The 22299-nt window shown below is 42.1% G+C and overlaps 1 long non-coding RNA gene across 3 annotated transcripts in view; it reads right to left on the bottom strand.

Moving 5' to 3' along the window:
• The window catches only part of LOC117878120, a 153235-nt gene that overhangs the window by 23106 nt on the left and 107830 nt on the right, over window positions 1–22299 (bottom strand). The window contains exon 3 of one of the 3 annotated variants that reach the window (XR_004645894.1): window positions 17252–17266. The exons of the other annotated variants lie outside the window; for them this stretch is intronic. This is a non-coding gene — a long non-coding RNA (uncharacterized LOC117878120). Of the gene's footprint in view, window positions 1–17251; window positions 17267–22299 lie in introns of those variants that run through there. 3 annotated transcript variants of the gene reach the window in all.

The raw sequence follows: 22299 nt of genomic DNA on the forward strand, positions 1-22299 counted from the left end.
AAGATTCCACCCAGGAAGTGTTTATTGCCACCTCTCAGGCAGCAGAACTAAAGAAGAGTATCAATCACAGGATGTATCCAAGCATACACCTAGGCTCCACGCTATTTCTTCCAGTCTGCTTTGACTGGGCTCATTCCACCCGTTTATTCTGCAGTCATTGCGTGGAACATCCCTGGTCCTTGATTCAGAGTAACAGCCGTGTTAGTCTGTATCCGCAAAAAGAAGAACAGGAGTACTTATGGCACCTTAGAGACTAACAAATTTATTAGAGCATAAGCTTTCGTGGACTACAGCCCACTTCTTCGGATGCATATAGAATGGAACATATAATGAGGAGATATATATACACACATACAGAGAGCATAAACAGATGGGAGTTGTCTTACCAACTCTGAGAGGCCAATTAATTAAGAGAAAAAAAACTTTTGAAGTGATAATCAAGCTAGCCGAGTACAGACAGTGCGATAAGAAGTGTGAGAGTACTTACAAGGGGAGATAGAGTCAACGTTTGTAATGGCTCAGCCATTCCCAGTCCTTATTCAAACCGGAGTTGATTGTGTCTAGTTTGCATATCAATTCTAGCTCTGCAGTCTCTCTTTGGAGTCTGTTTTTGAAGTTTTTCTGTTGTAATATAGCCACCCGCAGGTCTGTCACTGAATGACCAGACAGGTTAAAGTGTTCTCCCACTGGTTTTTGAGTATTTTGATTCCTGATGTCAGATTTGTGTCCATTAATTCTTTTGCGTAGAGACTGTCCGGTTTGGCCAATGTACATGGCAGAGGGGCATTGCTGGCACATGATGGCATATATCACATTGGTAGATGTGCAGGTGAACGAGCCCCTGATGGTATGGCTGATGTGATTAGGTCCTATGATGATGTCACTTGAATAGATATGTGGACAGAGTTGGCATCGGGGTTTGTTACAAGGATAGGTTCCTGGGTTAGTGGTTTTGTTCAGTGATGTGTGGTTGCTGGTGAGTATTTGCTTTAGGTTGGGGGGTTGTCTGTAAGCGAGGACAGGTCTGTCTCCCAAGATCTGTGAGAGTAAAGGATCATCTTTCAGGATAGGTTGTAGATCTCTGATGATGCGCTGGAGAGGTTTTAGTTGGGGGCTGAAGGTGACAGCTAGTGGTGTTCTGTTATTTTCTTTGTTGGGCCTGTCTTGTAGGAGGTGACTTCTGGGTACTCGTCTGGCTCTGTCAATCTGTTTTTTCACTTCAGCAGGTGGGTATTGTAGTTTTAAGAATGCTTGATAGAGATCTTGTAGGTGCTTGTCTCTATCCGAGGGATTGGAGCAAATGCGGTTATATCTTAGAGCTTGGCTGTAGACAATGGATCGTGTGGTGTGTCCTGGATGGAAGCTGGAGGCATGTAGGTAAGTGTAGCGGTCAGTAGGTTTCCGGTATAGGGTGGTATTGATGTGACCATCGCTTATTAGCACAGTAGTGTCCAGGAAATGGACCGCTTGTGTGGATTGATCTAGGCTGAGGTTGATGGTGGGATGGAAATTATTGAAATCATGGTGAAATTCCTCAAGGGCTTCTTTTCCATGGGTCCAGATGATGAAGATGTCATCAATGTAGCGCAAGTAGAGTAGGGGCGTTAGGGGACGAGAGCTAAGGAAGCGTTGTTCTAAGTCAGCCATAAAAATGTTGGCATATTGTGGGGCCATGCGGGTACCCATAGCAGTGCCGCTGACTTGAAGGTATATATTGTCCCCAAATGTGAAATAGTTGTGGGTGAGGACAAAATCACAAAGTTCAGCCACCAGGTTAGCTGTGACATTATCAGGGATACTGTTCCTGATAGCTTGTAGTCCATCTTTGTGTGGAATATTGGTGTAGAGGGCTTCTACGTCCATAGTGGCCAGGATGGTGTTTTCTGGAAGATCACCGATGGATTGTAGTTTCCTCAGGAAGTCAGTGGTGTCTCGAAGATAGCTGGGAGTGCTGGTAGCGTAGGGTCTGAGGAGAGAGTCTACATAACCAGACAAGCCTGATGTTAGGGTGCCAATGCCTGAGATGATGGGGCGTCCAGGATATCCAGGTTTATGGATCTTGGGTAGCAAATAGAATACCCCTGGTCGGGGTTCTAGGCATGTGTCTGTACGGATTTGTTCCTGTGCTTTGTCAGGGAGTTTTTTTAGCAGATGGTGTAGTTTCTTTAGGTAATCCTCAGTGGGATCAGAGGATAATGGCCTGTAGAATGTGGTGTTAGAGAGCTGTCTAGCAGCCTCCTGGTCATATTCCAATTTATTCATGATGACGACAGCACCTCCTTTGTCAGCCTTTTTGATTATGATGTCAGGGTTGTTTCTGAGGCTGTAGATGGCGTTGTGTTCAGCATGGCTGAGGTTATGTGGCAAGTGATGTTGCTTTTCCACAATTTCAGCCTTTGCACGTCGACGGAAGCAATCTATGTAGAAATCCAGTCTGTTGTTTCGACCGTCCGGAGGAGTCCATGCAGAATCCTTTTTTTTGTAGTGCTGGTAGGGAGGATTCTGTGGGTTAGTATGCTGTTCAGAGGTATGTTGGAAATATTCTTTGAGTCGGAGACGTCGAAAGTAGGATTCTAGGTCACCGCAGAACTGTATCATATTCATGGGTCTGGAGGGACAAAAGGAGAGGCCCCGAGATAGGACAGACTCTTCTGCTGGGCTAAGAGTATAGCTGGAAAGATTAACAATATTGCTGGGTGGGTTAAGGGAACTACTGTTGTGGCTGCTTGTGGCATGTAGCAGTTTAGATAGTTTAGTGTCCTTTTTCCTTTGTAGAGAGGCAAAGTTTGTCTTGTAAATGGCTTGTCTAGTTTTTGTAAAGTCTATCCATGAGGAAGTTTGTGTGGAAGGTTGGTTTCTTATGAGAGTATCCAGTTCTGAGAGCTCATTCTTAATCTTTCCCTGTTTGCTGTATAGGATGCTGATCAGGTGGTTTCGCAGTTTCTTTGAGAGTGTGTGACACAGTCTCTCAGCATAGTCTGTGTGATATGTAGATTGTAATGGATTTTTTACCTTTAGTCCTTTTGGTATGATGTCCATCTGCTTGCATTTGGAAAGGAAGATGATGTCTGTCTGTATCTGTACGAGTTTTTTCATGAGGTTGATGGATTTCCATTCCATACGGCTAAATGCAGTGCCTTGCATAATGACAGGTTTCAGAGTAACAGCCGTGTTAGTCTGTATCCGCAAAAAGAAGAACAGGAGTACTTGTGGCACCTTAGAGACTAACAAATTTATTAGAGCATAAGCTTTCGTGGACTACAGCCCACTTCTTCGGATGCATATAGAATGGAACATATATTGAGGAGATATATATACACACATACAGAGAGCATAAACAGGTGGGAGTTGTCTTACCAACTCTGAGAGGCCAATTAATTAAGAGAAAAAAAACTTTTGAAGTGATAATCAAGCTAGCCCAGTACAGACAGTTTGATAAGAAGTGTGAGAATACTTACAAGGGGAGATAGATTCAATGTTTGTAATGGCTCAGCCATTCCCAGTCCTTATTCAAACCGGAGTTGATTGTGTCTAGTTTGCATATCAATTCTAGCTCAGCAGTCTCTCTTTGGAGTCTGTTTTTGAAGTTTTTCTGTTGTAATATAGCCACCCGCAGGTCTGTCACTGAATGACCAGACAGGTTAAAGTGTTCTCCCACTGGTTTTTGAGTATTTTGATTCCTGATGTCAGATTTGTGTCCATTAATTCTTTTGCGTAGAGACTGTCCGGTTTGGCCAATGTACATGGCAGAGGGGCATTGCTGGCACATGATGGCATATATCACATTGGTAGATGTGCAGGTGAACGAGCCCCTGATGGTATGGCTGATGTGATTAGGTCCTATGATGATGTCACTTGAATAGATATGTGGACAGAGTTGGCATCGGGGTTTGTTACAAGGATAGGTTCCTGGGTTAGTGGTTTTGTTCAGTGATGTGTGGTTGCTGGTGAGTATTTGCTTTAGGTTGGGGGGTTGTCTGTAAGCGAGGACAGGTCTGTCTCCCAAGATCTGTGAGAGTAAAGGATCATCTTTCAGGATAGGTTGTAGATCTCTGATGATGCGCTGGAGAGGTTTTAGTTGGGGGCTGAAGGTGACAGCTAGTGGTGTTCTGTTATTTTCTTTGTTGGGCCTGTCTTGTAGGAGGTGACTTCTGGGTACTCGTCTGGCTCTGTCAATCTGTTTTTTCACTTCAGCAGGTGGGTATTGTAGTTTTAAGAATGCTTGATAGAGATCTTGTAGGTGCTTGTCTCTATCCGAGGGATTGGAGCAAATGCGGTTATATCTTAGAGCTTGGCTGTAGACAATGGATCGTGTGGTGTGTCCTGGATGGAAGCTGGAGGCATGTAGGTAAGTGTAGCGGTCAGTAGGTTTCCGGTATAGGGTGGTATTGATGTGACCATCGCTTATTAGCACAGTAGTGTCCAGGAAATGGACCGCTTGTGTGGATTGATCTAGGCTGAGGTTGATGGTGGGATGGAAATTATTGAAATCATGGTGAAATTCCTCAAGGGCTTCTTTTCCATGGGTCCAGATGATGAAGATGTCATCAATGTAGCGCAAGTAGAGTAGGGGCGTTAGGGGACGAGAGCTAAGGAAGCGTTGTTCTAAGTCAGCCATAAAAATGTTGGCATATTGTGGGGCCATGCGGGTACCCATAGCAGTGCCGCTGACTTGAAGGTATATATTGTCCCCAAATGTGAAATAGTTGTGGGTGAGGACAAAATCACAAAGTTCAGCCACCAGGTTAGCTGTGACATTATCAGGGATACTGTTCCTGATAGCTTGTAGTCCATCTTTGTGTGGAATATTGGTGTAGAGGGCTTCTACGTCCATAGTGGCCAGGATGGTGTTTTCTGGAAGATCACCGATGGATTGTAGTTTCCTCAGGAAGTCAGTGGTGTCTCGAAGATAGCTGGGAGTGCTGGTAGCGTAGGGTCTGAGGAGAGAGTCTACATAACCAGACAAGCCTGATGTTAGGGTGCCAATGCCTGAGATGATGGGGCGTCCAGGATATCCAGGTTTATGGATCTTGGGTAGCAAATAGAATACCCCTGGTCGGGGTTCTAGGCATGTGTCTGTACGGATTTGTTCCTGTGCTTTGTCAGGGAGTTTTTTTAGCAGATGGTGTAGTTTCTTTAGGTAATCCTCAGTGGGATCAGAGGATAATGGCCTGTAGAATGTGGTGTTAGAGAGCTGTCTAGCAGCCTCCTGGTCATATTCCAATTTATTCATGATGACGACAGCACCTCCTTTGTCAGCCTTTTTGATTATGATGTCAGGGTTGTTTCTGAGGCTGTAGATGGCGTTGTGTTCAGCATGGCTGAGGTTATGTGGCAAGTGATGTTGCTTTTCCACAATTTCAGCCTTTGCACGTCGACGGAAGCAATCTATGTAGAAATCCAGTCTGTTGTTTCGACCGTCCGGAGGAGTCCATGCAGAATCCTTTTTTTTGTAGTGCTGGTAGGGAGGATTCTGTGGGTTAGTATGCTGTTCAGAGGTATGTTGGAAATATTCTTTGAGTCGGAGACGTCGAAAGTAGGATTCTAGGTCACCGCAGAACTGTATCATATTCATGGGTCTGGAGGGACAAAAGGAGAGGCCCCGAGATAGGACAGACTCTTCTGCTGGGCTAAGAGTATAGCTGGAAAGATTAACAATATTGCTGGGTGGGTTAAGGGAACTACTGTTGTGGCTGCTTGTGGCATGTAGCAGTTTAGATAGTTTAGTGTCCTTTTTCCTTTGTAGAGAGGCAAAGTTTGTCTTGTAAATGGCTTGTCTAGTTTTTGTAAAGTCTATCCATGAGGAAGTTTGTGTGGAAGGTTGGTTTCTTATGAGAGTATCCAGTTCTGAGAGCTCATTCTTAATCTTTCCCTGTTTGCTGTATAGGATGCTGATCAGGTGGTTTCGCAGTTTCTTTGAGAGTGTGTGACACAGTCTCTCAGCATAGTCTGTGTGATATGTAGATTGTAATGGATTTTTTACCTTTAGTCCTTTTGGTATGATGTCCATCTGCTTGCATTTGGAAAGGAAGATGATGTCTGTCTGTATCTGTACGAGTTTTTTCATGAGGTTGATGGATTTCCATTCCATACGGCTAAATGCAGTGCCTTGCATAATGACAGGTTTCAGAGTAACAGCCGTGTTAGTCTGTATCCGCAAAAAGAAGAACAGGAGTACTTGTGGCACCTTAGAGACTAACAAATTTATTAGAGCATAAGCTTTCGTGGACTACAGCCCACTTCTTCGGATGCATATAGAATGGAACATATATTGAGGAGATATATATACACACATACAGAGAGCATAAACAGGTGGGAGTTGTCTTACCAACTCTGAGAGGCCAATTAATTAAGAGAAAAAAAACTTTTGAAGTGATAATCAAGCTAGCCCAGTACAGACAGTTTGATAAGAAGTGTGAGAATACTTACAAGGGGAGATAGATTCAATGTTTGTAATGGCTCAGCCATTCCCAGTCCTTATTCAAACCGGAGTTGATTGTGTCTAGTTTGCATATCAATTCTAGCTCAGCAGTCTCTCTTTGGAGTCTGTTTTTGAAGTTTTTCTGTTGTAATATAGCCACCCGCAGGTCTGTCACTGAATGACCAGACAGGTTAAAGTGTTCTCCCACTGGTTTTTGAGTATTTTGATTCCTGATGTCAGATTTGTGTCCATTAATTCTTTTGCGTAGAGACTGTCCGGTTTGGCCAATGTACATGGCAGAGGGGCATTGCTGGCACATGATGGCATATATCACATTGGTAGATGTGCAGGTGAACGAGCCCCTGATGGTATGGCTGATGTGATTAGGTCCTATGATGATGTCACTTGAATAGATATGTGGACAGAGTTGGCATCGGGGTTTGTTACAAGGATAGGTTCCTGGGTTAGTGGTTTTGTTCAGTGATGTGTGGTTGCTGGTGAGTATTTGCTTTAGGTTGGGGGGTTGTCTGTAAGCGAGGACAGGTCTGTCTCCCAAGATCTGTGAGAGTAAAGGATCATCTTTCAGGATAGGTTGTAGATCTCTGATGATGCGCTGGAGAGGTTTTAGTTGGGGGCTGAAGGTGACAGCTAGTGGTGTTCTGTTATTTTCTTTGTTGGGCCTGTCTTGTAGGAGGTGACTTCTGGGTACTCGTCTGGCTCTGTCAATCTGTTTTTTCACTTCAGCAGGTGGGTATTGTAGTTTTAAGAATGCTTGATAGAGATCTTGTAGGTGCTTGTCTCTATCCGAGGGATTGGAGCAAATGCGGTTATATCTTAGAGCTTGGCTGTAGACAATGGATCGTGTGGTGTGTCCTGGATGGAAGCTGGAGGCATGTAGGTAAGTGTAGCGGTCAGTAGGTTACTCTGTTTCCTGCTTTTGAAATCAAAGTCAAGAAATCATTTCCAGGCTGGTCCTTAAGTTACAACTGAAAACCCTACTAGTGAGTACAAGTGATGAGAAAATGCATACACAGCAAGAGCAGCTGCTTTTTGGAAGGTAGTTTTTTACTAAAATAGCTGAACGTTCACTATAGTGACCAGTAGAACAAAATACCCCTCTGAAGCTGTTAGTCCTCAAATATGCTTTAAATTACCCTGCTCTACAGCCAAAATGCTTCTGAAATAAATGTAGTCAAACTTTACTAATTCTGGGTCGCTGAGAACGAAAATGATGCTTAAAATTGTTGATTGGCTCTAGTTTTCAAGATATGCTATTGGGTCAGTATATACGACCCTTAACTTGGGAATGGCGGAGGATAAGTGAGTTATAAAGGGAAGGCATCTCAATTTAAACCAGAAATGACTAAAATACATCTTTCACTGGATCTATGAATAAATCTATGACTGGGTTTGGACAGTACTTGCTTTTTAGGCAAAACAATGAATGATGCAATCTGAAGCTGGTATTGCGTCATACATGATATGAATTGCATCATGTTATTCCTAAAAGTCATGAATGATGCAATCGTAATGAAGCTTACATCACTCTGCTGAACAAATTGCCCTATATCAGCTCTAGAAATCATACAGTGTCATGCTCTCTTATTTGTCAGTGTTTGATTTTGCAAAGGGACACATTTTTGTTTAGCCAAAGTGAGCAGAGATGCCTCGTACTTGTGTGAACAGTGCAGATAACTTCTGCTATGTTTGTGGTGAAGTGACTTTTGCATCACAAAAGCGCAGTATAACTACTATGGTTAAGAAAGCCTATTACCTTTATTTTGGCTGCAAAATTGGAGATCAGGACAAGAGGTGGGCCCCACACATATGCCGCAACACTTGTGCAACAAATCTTCGCCAGTGGTTGAACAGGAGAAGAAAATCTATGTCTTTTGCAGTGCCAAGGATTTGAAGAGAGCCAACAGATCATACCAGCAATTGTTACTTCTACATGGTGCCTCCAGTTGGGAAAGGTGTGTCAAAGAAGAAAAAGTGGACTGTGCATTATCCAAACATTCCATCAGCTATACGCCCAGTACCCCACGGAGAAGGACTGCCGGTTCCTGATGCACCAGAATCATTCTCACTTGAGTCAGACGAGGAAGAGGAAGAGGATGAAACTTCTGGTCCTGAACCATCAATGTCACAGGACCCACATTTTCTCCCATCCTCCTCCTCTGAACCACACCTCATAACACAAGGTGAACTGAATGACCTTGTCAGGGATTTAGAACTACTCAAGAGTAAGGCAGAGCTGTTGGGCTCCAGACTACAGCAGTGGAATCTCCTGGCAGGTGATGTTAGGGTTTCCATGTTCCGTGACGGTCAAAAGGATCTTGTCCCATTCTTCTTCATGGAAGGTGATCTGATAGCCTGCAACAACATCGATGGTGTGATGGCAGCCCTCAACATCGTTCACGATCCAGATGAGTGGAGACTGTTCATTGATTCATCGAAGACGAGTCTTAAAGCTGTTTTACTGCAGAATGGCAATGTTTTGCCATCAATTCCAGTTGGTCATGCAGTCCATATGAAGGAAACCTATGAAAACGTGAAACAACTTTTGAGGTGCATAAACTATGACCAACATCAGTGGCAGCTTTGTGGCAATTTGAAGGTTGTTGCTCTCTTGCTTGGTCTGCAGAATGGATACACAAAGTACTGCTGTTTTCTCTGCGAATGGGATAGTCGTGCAAGAGATTCCCATTACATCAAGAAAGATTAGCCACTCCGACAGTCATTGGAGCCTGGGAGGAAAAGTGTTCAGCATCCACCACTTGTTGAATCAAGGAAGATTTTGTTACCACCCTTACACATCAAGCTGGGTCTGATGAAAAACTTTGTCAAGGTCATTGACAAAACACAAGCAGCTTTCAAGTACCTCTGTGGAAAATTTCCAAGGTTAACTGAAGCTAAGATAAAGGAAGGTGTCTTTGTTGGTCGTCAGATTCGTGAACTTCTTCGAGATGATGCATTTGACCATGCACTGCATGGCAAGGAAAAGACGGCATGGAAAGCCTTCCAGTTAGTGGCAATACATTTTCTTGGAAACAACAAGGCAGACAACAACTACCGGTTGTTGGTGGAAAACCTCCTCAAGGCATACAAAAGCCTTGGTTGCAACATGTCACTAAAGATACATTTTTTGCACTCTCATCTAGATTTTTTTCCACCGAACTGCAGAGCAGTGAGCGACGAGCACGGCGAGCGATTTCACCAGGACATTGCAACAATGGAGAAACACTATCAGGGCAAATGGAGCCCATCAATGCTTGCAGACTATTGCTGGACAGTGACAAGAGATGCTCCATTTAATAAATACAAGAGACAAGCCAAGAAGCGCCGAGTAGACATTGAATAGGACTAAACTATGTACATAATAAGTTTTTTGCCTTGTTTCATAATAAATTTTATTTATATAACCATTTTGCTGATTTTTAAAGTGTTACATAAACAGGACAGGTGAAATATTATCATGTAAAGCAACCATAAACACAGGAAAAGACCTAGGTTTACAATTTATGATTAAAACTCTACTATCTACACAATATACATAGACATAAAATATAAAAACTTAAATATCTTAGAAACAGTAGCCAATCAGTTGTTTTAATTGTCATATTTGAATTCAGCACATCAAAATACATAATAAATAGCAATCCACTCACTCGAATTTGGGCTGACACGATGGAGGGGTGGATGGGCCATATTTGAGTGAGTGGCATTGTGACCTGGCAGATGGGGTTGCAATGCCACTCAAATCTGGCCCAGCCACTTCTTTGTCATGGTTGTCATGGAGAGCCAAGCAGGACATACAGTGTCTCTTCTGTGCTGTTCCATGTTTCGGAAGATAGACTGCATGCTTTGAACCACAATTTAAACAAACTGGCTGCAACTTTTGAACCAAAACCCTCACAAATTTCTTAGAGTCTTACCCATGAGTAAGTGCTCACCAAGCTGAGTAAGGGCTGTAAAATCAGGCTGTAAAATGACTTTAATCAATCTATTTCTAATCAATTAATATACGCTATTAATGAACAAATGAGCTATTTTAGTTCTGATGTGGAAGTAGGTATTAAAAAGTCTTGTTGCTTCTTTCTACTGTACAGAACTCATGCAACCTGTGCAGGGCTTGTAATTAAATTAGCATAACTAGCGCCCTATTGGTCATTGCCTACCAGAGGCCCCCTACACTGACTATCTAAGAACTCAGTGAGTACCAGTCAATATTTGCTCAATGCAATGGCTTCCTGGCTCTAGACCACACAAGGTACTTTCCTCAGAATAAAGCCTGATTTTGCTTCAGCTAAATCAGAGTATGTTGACAGTGTTATTTTGTTCCATGACACCTACTGTAAAATAAGCCCTCTAAAGACCATCATAGAAGTGAATCATAGAAGTGTAAGACTGGAAGGGACCTCAATAAGTCACTCCTCCATCACTAACAATTTACACAGTCTGCTTCAACTGTTGTTTTATTTACAGCCTTCTACCAAGTATAAATTCCATCCTATGGGCTCTATTCATAGAATCATATGACTGGAAGGGACCTCAAGAGGTCATCTAGTCCAGTCCTCTGCACTCAAGGCAGGACTAATAATAACTAGAACACTCCTGACATGTGTTTGTCTAACCTGTTCTTAAAAACCTCCAAGGATGGAGATTCCACAATCGCCGTCGGAGTTTGTTCCAGTGCTTAACTACCCTGACAGGAAGTTTTTCCTAATGTCCAACCTAAAACTCCTTTGTAGCAATTTAAGCCCATTGCTTCTTGTGCTATCCTCAGAGGTTAATAAGAACAATTTTTCTCCCTCCTCCTTGTAACAACCTTTTATGTACTTGAAAACTATTATGTCCCCCCTTAGTCTTCTCTTCTCCAGAGTAAACAACCCAATTTTTTTTGTCTTTCCCCATAGATCATGTTTTCTAGTCCTTTAATCATTTTTGTTGCTCTCCTCTGGATTTTTTCCAATTTGTCCACATCTTTCCTGAAATATGGCACCCAGAACTGTATACAATACTCTAGTTGAGGCTTTGTCAGCATGTAGGAGAGTGGAAGAATTACTTCTCATGTCTTGCTTACAACACTGCTGCTCATACATCCCAGAATGATGTTTGTTTTTTTTTGCAGTGTTACACTGTTGACTCATATTTAGCTATTGATCCATTATGACCCTCAGATCCCTTTCTGCAGTACTCCTTCCTAGGCAGTCATTTCCCATTTTGTATGTGTGCAACTGATTGTTCCTTCCTAAATGGAGTACTTTGCATTTGTCCTTATTGAATTTCATCCTATTTACTTCAGTCTATTTCTCCAATTTGTCCAGATCATTTTGAATTTCAATCCTATCCTCTGCAAACTTTATATGTGTACTCTTCTTGGCCATTATCTAAATCATGTATGAAAACACTGAACAGAACTAGACCCAGAACCAATCCCTGCGGGACCCCATTTGATGTGCGCTTTCAGCTTGACTGTGAACCACTGATAACTACTCTCTGGGAACAGTTTTCCAACCAGTTATGCACCCAGCTTATAGTAGCTCCGTCTAGGCTATATTTCCCCAGTTTGTTTATGAGAAGGTAATGAGAGACAGTATCAAAAGCCTTACTAAAGTCAATATATATCACATTTATGGTTTCCCCGCCCCATCCACAAGGCGTGTTACCCTGTCAAAGAAAGTTATTAGGTTAATTTGACGTGATTTGTTCTTGACAAATCCATGTTGAGTGTTACTTATCACCTTATCTTCTATGTTTACAAACTGATTGCTTGATTTTTTTTGCTCCATTATTTTTCAGAAGTTAAACTGACTGGCCTGTAATTCCCTGGGTTGCCTTTATATCCCTTTTTATAGATTGGCATTACATATTTGCCCTCTTCCAGTCTTTCCAAATCTTTCTCATCTCCCATTAGTGACCCTCACTTCATCCCCTGTAGTCTCAGTCTAATGGCTCAGGTATCTTCTCGGTCAGCTGCTTGAGCATTTTAAGATGTATTTCATCAGGCCCTGGTGACGTGAAGACATCTAACTTATCTAAGTAATTTTTAATTTGTTCTGACCCTATTTTAGCCTGAGATCCTACCTCATTTTCACTGGCATTCACTATATTAGACATCTGATCACTACTAACCTTTTTGATGAAAAGGAACAAAAAAAAAGTCCTTTAGCACTTCTGCCACTTCTACATTTTCTGTTATTGTCTTCCCCTTCTTATCCCCATCCTTTCCATTCACTCCTTTTACTTTCCTCCTTGCTCAACTCTGTTTGATTACTGTAACCCCCTTCTTTCTTGTCGCCACTGTGACCGGTTGGATCACAGAAAACCCCTTGGGAAATGCCAACTGATGTGCCAAGACTACCCCTGAGCCTGTTTCCCCTGGCAGCTTGAGACTTCAGTGCCCTGCCTGGGTTGAGTCAGACACGCTAACCTGCTGCAAACCCAGACCCAGGTCTGAACTACGTCCCACAAACTGCAGGCTTAACCAAAAACAGCTTAAGAAGCGTTCCTGTCTCTAACACTCAGATGCCCAGCTCCTAATGGGTTTTCTGTGATCCAACCCATCACAGTGTTGTAGTCGGCAGGATCTGTGCACAACTGATTGCTTTGAGATATTGGTAGTGATTTTAAGTGAGTTTTGGGTGTGGTGGCTGGAGAACAGACAAATTGGTTACTGGTTTGTTGTTTTCTGTTTGCTTATTTCGGGTAAGGGAAAAGAGACAGAAAAGTAAGCAAAATAAGTAAGAGTGAAGATCAGAAGAAGCTAGAACTGCACAGGTTGCAAATTGCCCAGAAAGGCTGAACACTGGGAAAGTCTCTGTTAACTAAGAAGCCTCTAAACAGAGTGCATCCCAGTTTCAGTGAACTGCAGAGGGGGCCAGCACAAGACAGCAGGAAAATGACTACCAGCGAGGCAGCTAGTAAACTAGAGCTGGCCAGACTGGAAGCAGAAGAGAAGGCAAAGGACCAGGAGTTTCAACTGAAGCTCAAAGAAGCAGAGGCAACTGCCCACAAAATGGCTATGGAAGCAGAAGCAGCCAGGAACAAAAGAGCCCTGGAATTAAAAGACAGAGAAATACAGGCCCAGAAGCATGAACTGGCTGTTATGGAATGGAAGAGACAGAACCCTCCAGCTGCTGGCTTCACTTCCCCAAAAATCCACAAATGGGAGCGACTGTGTCCACAGTATGAAGAATCCAGTGATATTGCTAAATATTTCATCACCTTCAGATTACACCTGAAACCTACAGGGTTAAATTCAGGAGTCTTAAAAGGGGATCTGGATTGAGTAATGTGGCTTATGTACATGAAATGAGAGATTTGGTAGATAAGTGGGTGAGGGGGAAAGGCATTACAAGCTTGGGAGAAATGTGTGATCTGGTAACTCTGGAACAATTCCTGAATATGTGCAGTGATGATGTAAAACAGTATTTGTGGGACAAAAGTGGGTGAATTAGCTAGTTTGCAGACTCTTATGAGCAAGACAAGCTGCAATTAAACATAAACCACTGGCAGAAGGGTACAGGATTGGTGGAAAGCAGAATCACCGTTTTACCCTTGGGAAAAAGAAGGCTGGGCGTTCACCTCCCCATTCCTTTTACTCGTCCCAAATCTCCTGTACAAGCAGAAGCGCCCATGAGGTGCTATCATTGTAAATCCAGTGGGCACCTGAGGAATAAATGTCCCTTGCTGAGTGGAAACAGGAAGCAAGTAACACATGAAGCTGCTGCTTCTCAGAGCCAGGCTGCTGCCTCTTTCCACACAGGATTTGTAAAGGTTGCTTCTACACAATCAAGCAGTGAGCATATGCATGCGGTTAAACTTAATGGGAAAGTACTCGTTGGTTTAAGAGGTTTCAGAGTAGCAGCCGTGTTAGTCTGTATCTGCAAAAAGAACAGGAGTACTTGTGGCACCTTAGAGACTAACAAATTTATTAAATTTACTAATAAATTTGTTAGTCTCTAAGGTGCCACAAGTACTCCTGGTTTTTTTTGTTGTTTTAAGAGACACAGGTGCAGAGATTTCTGTAGTCAGGAGGGACCTGATCCAGGAGAAGGATTTATTGCCAGGGAAAATGGCAAAATTAGAACTGGTGGGAGGTTACAAAGTCCTTGCCCCTTTAGCTAAAGTATACATGCAAACTAGGGATTTGCAGGCTGAGCTGACTTTTGCAACAGTGGCACACAATTTTGCAGTGTTTCTACTAGGTAATGATTTCTTTAATGTGGCAGAATCTGTCCCAGGGTTGGTTAGCAGCGAGAAGGAAGCCCTGGGGGGGAAAGGGGGTTGAAGTCACATGGACTGCTGGGGGAATAGGAGGGTGTCTCAAACTCCTCTGTAGCAATAAAGAATGCAGCTGTTGAGGGAGGTGGTTCAGTCCTGGGTCTGGGTTTGCAGCAGGCTAGCATGTCTGGCTCAAACCAGGCAGGGCACTGAAGTCCCAAGCTGCCAGGGGAAACAGGCTCAAGGGTAGTCTCAGCACATCAGTTGGCTGTCCCAAGGAGGTTTCTGTGATCCAACCCGTCACAGCCACCTTCCCTTTTAACTACATTACCACAGTTAAAATCCTCCTCTTATCATCTGGCTGAAACCAAATCACTACTCCTATTTGAATTCAAGAACTTCCACATCAAGTTCTGTATTCTCAAAATTAGGGCTGCGAACAGTTTTACGTCACTCACAGCTCTATCATTTCATTGTACATCTCCTCTCATTCCTTACATTCCTCTGCATCCTCTCTCAGAATTGTACCCTTTGGCCTCGTCTTTGCTGCTAAAAAAAAGGATGTGTTTTTACTGCATGAGATATCCCATGGCAAAAACAGTGAAGACAAGGCACTTAATTTTACTGGCAGGTAAATTAGGCAAGGTCAGCACTATACCCCTACCTTGGGTGGGCCTCACTTAGTTTACCTCATGGTAAAACTAAACTTTTTTTTTTTTAAGCAGTGAAGACAAAGCCCTTGTCTCTTTCCCCCACTCTTGGTTTCAGACCACTCTAACCTGCAACAGCTGCCCATCTCCTCTGCTTCAAGTGTTTCAAATTCCTCCTTACTCCACTTGATTTGTGAAGCCTTTCTATACTGGTTTCATTGGTAATGTGTTCCCACTCTTCTTGCATTCGATCTCTTCTTCTTGTATCATATTTGTCTAACTTAGACTGTGAGCAATTTGGGGAAATACTTTTGTTTTCTACATGTTCTCTAAAGCACCTTGTAAATTTGCAGCACATTATTATTATTAATAAATAGTCTTGGAAAGTCCATAGTTATTTGGATAATGTTTTATTATTTCTTTCTAAAAAGAGTCAAGGTGTACTTGCCATTATCCAGAAAATAAAAACCTAATGACTTCCTTAGTGATTTAAATATTTCCACAAAACATGACTTAAAATGATGCAGCATGTGTAAATTTCCAGCAAGGACAACGTATACTGCATAGGTAGTCAAATGCTGGTATCTCAAAACAACAGTGAATTATTTTGAAAGCCACCAACATGATCAGGTTGAATCATGAAGAGGAACAGATATTATTGGCAAAAAGAAGAACAGGAGTACTTGTGGCACCTTAGAGACTAACACATTTATTAGAGCATAAGCTTTCGTGGACTACAGCCCACTTCTTCGGATGCATATATATGCTATATGCATCCGAAGAAGTGGGCTGTAGTCCACGAAAGCTTATGCTCTAATAAATGTGTTAGTCTCTAAGGTGCCACAAGTACTCCTGTTCTTCTTTTTGCGGATACAGACTAACACGGCTGCTACTCTGAAACCAGATATTATTGGGAAAATTTATGCATTTTTAGTTTGCTGTGATAACTGCTAGCAGATTTTGATGAATTAGTCATATTACAAAGCCAGACAACAGTGGTACATAAGTTTTTCAACAGGACAAGAAATCTGATATAAAGTCAAAAACAAAGCAGAATATACATTAAATTATTAAAAAGAGCAGATGGTAGTATTTTTTAAAAACTTTGCAACTATTATATTAAATTATTCTTAGTGTGATTAGACAAAAATAATTATATTATACAAACACAGATTATATATCTTGTCAGCCAATGTGTTTTGCATATCTTATATATATATATATATGTAAAACACCACACAGTGCCACAGGAACTCCAGATATTTTCCACTGAAATCAATGACACACCAGCTTCCCTAAGAATACTGAATAAGAACAACAAAGAACTCAAATATCAAGATATGTATCCAGTGTGTACACTCTCTTGGGGTTGCTTGCACAATGGTTTTCTTATTCTCCCTCAGGGGTGCTGTGGTGCTATGTGAGGAAAGTTGTCATTGAAGTATTTTACATATTTTCCTTTCTTTTTTGGGAGTAGGGTCCTGGCACCTAAAGTCCTTTATTTATACACAGGACAGGTTATTCCAAGCAATGGTATTGGAAGCTTCCTCGCTCTCTGCCCTGGTCTCAGCCCTATTTTCAGCCTAAGGCAGACTGAAGTACTTTCTTGCCATGCCCAGTCCATCCTTGGCCTCTCTGCTGAGAGTGACAACAAAAATGCCATTTAGTTGCAATCCCAGTTTATGAGACTGGTATTTTGCTAAGCTCTCTGCCCTTAGGTTTTATGTGCTATTCTGCTTCTCCAGCACAGTATCTTCAATATTTTTGATTTATGCAAAATCTAGGTGACCTGTAGCAGCACTGGAAGCCACAGCTCCTCAAATGAAGGAGAGATGGATTCACTCTGCAAGCTCAGCAGATGAATTGTGAATGACAGTTACAGTATGCACAATTTGCCCATGAGAAGGAGCAACAGAGGATCTGGGTCTCTGGACAAGAGGAAGATGTCTGCTTCACAATACTGCACAATCTGAAAGAAGGTGACAAAAGTCAACATTTTACAAAGCCTAGACATGATCTACCTATAAAGGGAAGCACATAATCTCAAAGAAAAATGACTGTTTATGAAGTCCCCTAAAGCAGGAGCCCGTTACAGCAGGACAGTCACAATTAAACCAGAAAAGGAACTGCAATTCAGGCATCCAGACACACAAATGAGTTTAAAATACTTGCCTTAATAGAAGCAAACCCATATCCTCATAACTTGGCATAGAAACAATCCAAGATGTTGGGTTTAACATTCTACCCCATTAGAGAGAAGTCTGGTAACAGTTTTATATAAAGGTTGCAATTAAGAATGCAACATTAGGGAATGCTGGAGGAGATGCATTTTAAAGGCAAACTATGGACTGGTTCTGCATTCCTTTTCACCACTGGCTTCAATGGAGTTATACCAGCATAAACATGGTGATGCAGAATGGAGGATTAAGCCATATAAATACTTTAATAATTAATTTTCAACTGGGCATCTGGAAGCAAAAAATCCGAAACCAAACCAACCTTCCCAAATGGCCCAAGGGATCCAAATGCTTCTGAATATTGAATGTGCCAGAAAACAACAACTCAAGTATACTGATGTCACAACTCTGCCTCCTCTCCACAACTCCCTTCCTCCCGTTCTGGACCCAGCAGACTATTTCCCTTTGTGCCTCCTGTGGTGGTTGCCAAGTTGCTTGTAATTCTCCCTTCCATCCTGCCTGACATCTTCATTGTGTGGGTGGCCCACTTTCTCCTAGGTAAGGCTGATACCCCCCCAGTCAGAAGGAAGATGCTGGCTCCTGTGTCAGCCACTCCCTCCTTCCCAATTATGTAGTCATGGAAGTAGGAAACTATTTTCTCCAACTGCTTGCAATATGTGCTTTACTATCTGTGAATAAATTTGAATCCGATCCCGAGTCTCTCTTGTGAGTAGTCCTACTTATATAAGGGTGCCAATGGTGCAATTTGCTTATATAAGGACTATTTTTTCCAGAAAGTGTTGCAGGATCAGGCTGTTAGCATGTACGTTTCTCCAGGCACGGACCTTGCATTTATATATGTATGCACAGAATCATTTGCAATGTTTTGTGAGAGTGCTGTATGGCAGCCTGATGAAAGTGGAACCCAGTCAGTGCTGTGAATAAATGAAAGTGCACAGGGACTTACTAGGGATAGGAGAACAAATCTGGATGGAATAAGAATCCGCACAAAGCTTTTTCAAAAACTCAAAGTGAACATTTCCCCTCCTACTTATATTTAATCTTCTTCTGTGTCTCCACTTTCCATTTTTCTTATACTTTGGATACTTTTTTCTCATCATTTAACACAATAAGGAAGATCAAATAGAGACACCCTCTGGTTCTGTAGATACAGCAATTCAAGTCCCAAGGGACAATGTAAATAAAAACTGCTGATATGTTAATAAATCATACATGAGCACCCACTGTACAACAAGACTATGGTTAATATCCTTGGGTAAATCACAATTTGTAATGGCCTGTCAGCATTACATGGAGGGGAGATTATGCTATTCTATTACAGAGCAGCAGACGGCAGGCGACAGAACAGCTGTGATTGTGTAGAAGTTATATCTTTGTACCCATAGAAGGCTGACACAGGATGTATATATTACAGTCTGAATATTGTTGGAGAACATGAGAAGCTTGCTAGCTGAAGCACTAGGATGCAGTCACTCACCATTCATTGGCTCCAAAATAGTTCTCAGATCCTGTCAGCTCAGAGAATTTACAATTTTGATTTGCGTGACAGGCACAGTTAGCACAAGATTGACATTACATACCTCAAATTCTTTTCTTCAGTGCAGGCTCAGTGATGTATGAGACAAGTAGATTGCTGTGTTTATAGAGTGTATGTTAAGAGACTTCAATATATCTCTGGCCACCCAGCTTTCAAAGATCAATACTTCTTTATGAGTGAGAATGATTTGGGCTGTAATTTGTGGGACCAGATGAGCTGCTATGTATGCAGAAATTCTGCTATCCCACTTTTCCATATTGATGCTAATATTTAAACATAGCTTATAGGAACAAAACGTGATGCATACATTGGTGATTAACAAATGCAACAAGGAGATTTACTACAGCATTAACTTAATTGGTTTGATCTTTTTCCATTACGTAAGAGCCAGCTCCAAACTGGTGAAAACAACTAATGGCATGGTGCTATTTTTGAATGGTACAATAAATCTTTGTTAGCCAGAATGTTGGAGGAGTGGGGGGCGCTAGGAAGTCAAAAATTCCGGTTAACTAAGAGGGAGGAAGTTTGGGTGCTGGAGAGAGCTCAGGGCTGGGGGTAGGTGAGTGCCAGATTGGGCACCCTGAAACACATTGTGCACACCAAACCCCTGCCCTGAGCCCCTCCCACACCCAATTCCCTCCCAGAGCCCGGAGCCCACACCCACTCCCAAAATGCAGGTTTCTAGAGCTTTCCGATTGGTACGTGCCAGATAACATAGCTTTTACTGTATTACTTTAACCTACCTTAAAGGTAAAAGAAATATGAATTCTGCTAATGTAGGCTCAAAATATCTTTTTTAAATCTTTGCATTAATTAAAAATAGAATAAATTCTACAACTGAAATGTTGTACTCTATCTTAAGGCAAGCAGTGTAATTTATTTCATACAATTAAATTAAACAGACATAAAAATAAGCACCTGATTCAACCGTCAAGCCCCTTACATTTTTGTGCTTAATCAATAAGCTTCTCAGAAACAGTGGCTACTTTTTCTGCCAAAAACACCTCATGAACCCTCCCATACACTGAGACACACTTTTCAAGGAATCAACGTTATCTGTAGAACTAGAAATCTGACCTAAATATAAATAAACAAACATAAATTTATATTTATATAATATAATGTCCTCTTGTCTTGAGGAGCAGTGAATTTAATAGTTAAAAATATTATTCCACTGAATCAACCAAGATTAATCTATTAGCCTATTTATATAAAAAACAAACATACCATGTACAAGTAAATGGAACTGTTTCTGGGACTTTTTGTAAGCAGATAGAAAAAAAAGTGATGAAATAAACCCAAAAGTATCCTGATCCCTTGAACTACCTTTAAATCAGCATAATACACACAAGCCAATAGGTTCTTTAAAGACTTTGCTGTGTCATTGTGCCTGATCCTATTATAAAAGCCAAAGTACTCACCAAACAACAAGTGAGGTGCAAAATGAAATCATACCTGTGTCAAAACTGCAGTTTAGATTTTCTATTTTTTTTTTTTTAAATATCTAAGTGCCATAGAGTTTGCCGTTTCTAATCCATCTGAAAGGTACCAAAAAGACTAGAAAACCTTTTGCTTTCTCTTCAAAGAATGCCACACTATGGAAAATACAAACTGAACTATATTGAACCACAGCACTCCAATGCCCCTCAGCTGAGTATGTTTAGTAACTATTTGGTTTCACACTGTTTTGTTTCTATGACTCACACACAAAGTTTATCTGCTTTAAATGTAACAAGTTGTGCTGTTTTCAAGAGCCCACTTTTCGACTTGCTGCATAACATTTGCAATAACTATTGTGCATTCTAAATGCAGATTTCCTTCAAGTATGGCTGGAGGAAACAACAATGGGTGCAACAGGACAGCCATTCATTGTTTTTAACTTCCACTGGATGCAGTTACCAAAAGGTTTAGAGGTTAAACTGATTAAAGATTCCCTCTCACTGAGCACAGCTGCTCTCTGTTGCATGTTTGCATCATCTTTCACAACTCTGGTGGTGATTGTTTTCAGGCAGGCACACAGGAAATGTTTCAATACTAGATGAGAGAGTGGATGATTTGGTAAGAGCCATTGTCTCTGCATTTTTGTACACAGGAATTTTTTTAAAAAACCTATATAAAGTAGCCCTAGGAATTCTTCCCTGGTGAAAATTTGTTTGTAAAATTATGAATTTTTAAAATCAAATCACAAAGACAATAAATGCTAACATCAGGAACATACAAGTGAATTTTACATTGGGTAAGTTCTGAGTGTTAAGATTTCTTATTAAAAATAAAGAGAAACAATGCATTCATTTATTATTATATTTTAGATCTATCATAATTATAACAATATCAGAAAGTACCTGTGCTTAAAAGCCCATAGCTCAGTTTCATTTACATTTCCAGATTTATTTCCAAGATTACTCAGGCTATAGTAATAATTTAACAGTAAAAAAAGTAGAGTATGTCCCTTTCAACTACCAGCAAAATGCTTAATACTTGTAACTTACGTATGCTGCATGTGCATGTTGAACAGAAACATAGTAGGGGCAGTGTCAGCTTGTAGTTTAAACTCCGCTAGGTTTTAAGCTTTTCTGTCTTTGATTTTGTGTTGTACAGTACCAAGTACATTTTCACTGGTTAAAAAAAATAAATACTAGAAATGCAAACTAATCAGAAGAAAAGACAGAAATGACATGAGTAGGGTTACCATACGTCCTCTTTTTCCCAGACATGTCCGGCTTTTCGGCACTCAAACCCCCGTCCGGGGGGAATTGCCAAAAAGCTGAACATGTCCGGGAAAATGCTGGCCAGGCACTTCCCCTCCCGCGGTGGCTCTGCTCCTCCCCTGACTCTTCGGCTCTGTTTAAGAGCCGAGCTGCCCGAGTGCTATGGGCTTCAGGCAGCCCCCTTGCCTCCGGACCCCAGCCGCCGGCCGGGCACTTCCCCTCCCGGTTCCAGCGGCGCAGGGTCCGGAGGCATGGGGGCTGCCCGAAGCCGGTAGCGCTGGGGCAGCTTGGCTCTTAAACAGAGCTGAAGAGTCAGGGGAGGAGCAGAGCCTCCAGCCGTGGCGGCTCTGCTCCTTCCCGACTCTTCAGCTCTGTTTAAGAGCCGAGCGCTACGGGCTTTGGGCAGCCCCCATACCTCCGGACCCTGCGCCGCCGGAGCCCGGGAGGGGAAGTGCCCGGCTGGGGGCGCAGGGTCCGGAGGCAAGGGGGTTGCCCGAAGCCCAAGCACTACCGGCTTCACGGGTTGCCGGGCAGCCCTTTCCACGTGGCTGGGAGCGGG

This window comes from Trachemys scripta, chromosome 5, assembly GCF_013100865.1.
Source record: "Trachemys scripta elegans isolate TJP31775 chromosome 5, CAS_Tse_1.0, whole genome shotgun sequence".
Taxonomy (NCBI): Eukaryota; Metazoa; Chordata; order Testudines; family Emydidae; genus Trachemys; species Trachemys scripta.